The sequence below is a fragment of the Meleagris gallopavo genome, chromosome 5 (genome assembly GCF_905368555.1).
Source record: "Meleagris gallopavo chromosome 5, MGAL_WU_HG_1.1, whole genome shotgun sequence".
Lineage (NCBI taxonomy): Eukaryota > Metazoa > Chordata > Aves > Galliformes > Phasianidae > Meleagris > Meleagris gallopavo.
This window is the reverse complement of record NC_139408.1, coordinates 5,821,369-5,824,674: the sequence shown is the minus strand read 5'-3', so window position 1 is coordinate 5,824,674 and position 3,306 is coordinate 5,821,369.

Here is a 3,306-nt window from a genome sequence, read left to right as displayed (position 1 = left end):
CTTGTCATCGTTTTAGCGTGGTTATTCTTTCAGTTGTGTGAACAAAGCAGAAATTATTTGCTTGCTCACTTACATTCTGTGCTTCCAAGCTAAGCTGCCTGGACAGTCTGTTAAACAAAAAAGTGCTTTTTTTTTTTTTTTTCTAAAGGGGTTGCTTTTTTTTTTTTTAAATTAGGTTTCTACCACTTAATTCCCTGCTTGAGAACTACAGTGAAAATAAAAGCTTAAAATATTAATTTAGATCCTTACTTAGCCCTGAGTGAAATCTGTTGTTGGATGCTCTGTTACTTTTCTCTTGCAGCAGTACTCAGTGACTCAGGGTCTCTGTGCACAGAAGCTTACAGGATCCCATGGAATGGATCAGACTCACGTGTGTAGGGAGATGCAGCACTATTTCTCCTTGGAGTTTGGGACTGAAGCGTAGAAAGAGCAATCTTTTCTAGCCTCGTATGCCAGCAAAATCTTGGGCACAATTGCGTTCTCTCTGCAGTTGCAGGAGGTGTCCATAAATGCAGACATGGATTTGTCCCAAGGTAGCCTCTGCAATATGAGCATGGTTACTGTGCCAGTCCCCACTCACCTCAACCCAGAGAAATTCCTGCTTTGTTGGAGTGTGGGGTCTCTCTCCCTGACTGTCTCAGGAGAGACTAAACCTTACCTCTGGCACTTCAACCAAAAGCACCTAGAGGTGTACTGCAGATACCTGTCTCCAGCAAAAAGAAGGTTGATCGTAGCTGTCTGTACTGGTACTTCTGGAGCTGGGGTTGCTCAGGTGAAGCCCATCTTGTGGGGATGTCCTGGTCGCTGGGCTAAAGTGATAAAGGGAGCTATCCCTGCCCTAAGGCTTTGGAAAGACTTGCAGGAAGGCTTGCCAAAGGTGCCTGGGAAGCACTGGTTCTAGGTGAGTTATATGATTTTTAACTCAAGCCTTAAAGTTTGCATACTTGTTCTTTGGATTTCTTCTCCTCTGTTTTATTTCTCTCTTCTGGCTGAATGTTGAAGGTTATGTTTCAGGATTTCTAAGCTTTTCTCTATGACTGTGATAGCTAAAAGCCTTTTTGAGAAACAGTAGGTATCTCTTATGCTCAGTCTCTTAACTGAGGAAGCATAATGCAGTTGCTAGAAGGAGTTTATGAACTGGCTTCAGACATGACTGTAGGAGAGATGAAGCTGAAAAAAATAGTTCTGTAAGGAAGCTCTGTGTGGGTAAGGGAACCTGCTCCCTCAGTTCTTGACTGTCTGTAGTTAAGTGGAGTTAGGTTTGGCTGGTACTGGGGCACCTCTTTCCTGTCTCCCCTTCCTCTGTAGCTGCAGGATCTCACTGTCTTTTGAGCAACTTTCTGAATGCCTCAGAGTTACATTTGAACCTTGCTACTGACTCTGGCCAGCTGCTTCCTTGATAAGTGAGCTTACAGATCCTGTAGCTCTGCTGGTGGCATGAGGGTGCAGGGCACTCACCTCATCCAGGAGCAAAAAGAGGTATTTCTTGCAGCCATGTTCCTCTTCAATCCTCCTTCTATCCCAAAAACTACTCTATGATTTTTATGATTAATTTCTACTGCTTTTAAGACTATATTTGCGGTTTGGAAATGGAATCTAGCCAAATTTAGCTGCTTGATCTTATTGTGATTTTTTTTTTCTTTTTTTTTCTTTCCAGCCCTGATCTGGTGCTCTTGTAGCTGCTGAGAGGATGAGGCAATTTAGTGTTTCAACAGAGATCAAATGTACAGCTTGTACTGCTGCTGAATCCTTTATGGGTATTTCCAAGAGATCTGTAAATGCTTTTTGGCTTATTGTGTGTCTGAAGGAACTTCAGGTTTGTTAAAGAAGGAGAAAGAAATGCTTCCTTCTAGCATATGGGAAGTAGGGAAGCAGGTAATTGGTGATTTGCAACCTCAAATTGCATTGAAAGTAATTTGAAGCTGGGAAATAGTCTTGTTCAGAGCTGCTTCAAAAGGACACTGAATGCAGTCACAGCCTGACCTGGGAGGAAGAATGAGGCAGTGTTGTTATAGCTTGGGAGTAGATATCCTGCAACTGTTGTAAAAGTAAAACCCTTCTGGCTGTCACAACCAATCTTTAAAGAGCAGTAAATTCTATTTCTAGTCTACCTGTAACTTGAGGTGTGATCCTGGTGGAGAACAGCAGCCCTCTGTGGGAGCTGAGGGCTCAGCAGCTTACAGCTGAGCTGCTCAATGCAATGCAGCGCTTGTCTCAGCTTATCATAGCCCTAAATCTGCTTCTTTGCACGGAGGTGATGCTCTGGATTTACAAATATTCACAGTAGTAGCTTGAGCCATCCTCTCTCCAGCTGCCAGGAAGTGCCTGGGGCTGTATATTATTAATAACATTCAATTTAATTTCAAGCCTATGAGAAGGAATGTATGTTTATGGCAGGAATGTTCTGTGTGCCTTGGTGAGGTACTTTCTGCAGTCAATTATCTGAAGTCTGCTGGTGATATTGCCTTACTATCTGACTGCTTTAAATAATGACAGACTACTTTCTAGAGGAACCTTTAGGAGAGAGCACAATATTGGTATTTATTGGGCTACTATTACTGAGAACAGCTGTAAACTATGCCTTTCCTTATGTAAAGGTTAATTCCCACTGAGACCAGCAGAGGAGAGCAGTGATCAAGATGCTGTTTTCTGCTTTAAGTTGCTTCAGGGTTATTTCAGAAGCAGCAGAGGAAAAGCAGCCTCTTTCTTGCCTTAAATCAAATCTTGGACAACAGTGCTGAAGGCCTTGCCTTGCTTCAACTAGAAGGTTGTGGAAGTGCTTGGGGAGAGGTTAGCCTCTCGTTTCTGCTCCTGATTCTGCCCATACTGTTTTCCATGACACAGTTTGGAGATGTGAGGCACAGCCTACATGTCCATGAGGAGGCTTTTGCTGTTCAGAGAGCAAATGCCAGGGTCCTGTGATGAGCCACTGCTCTTTGCTTTCCCAGCTTTCTCCCTATATAAGCACCCTCTCTCCTCTGAGCTGTCTCCTTGCTGGCTTCTTGCAGCAGCATGCAAACCTCAAACAGCTGGAACCTGTTGTGAAAGCCAAGATGACAAATCTGAGTAGTGTGTTGTACATTCATGTGTATTTCTTGATGACAGTCCATCCCTGTGGAAACATGACTGTGTCTTTGAGGGGTCTGGAGCACCTTTTAGCTTTCTGAGCCTGACCATTAGGATTTGCTAGCTGCTCCAGGGTTTTACTGGGACCAGTGGAGCTGTTCATCTCATGCTGGATCAGATCCTCACCTAGTGAACCTGGAATGCTGATCATTTCAAGTTTTTACTTTCCTAGTGTAAATG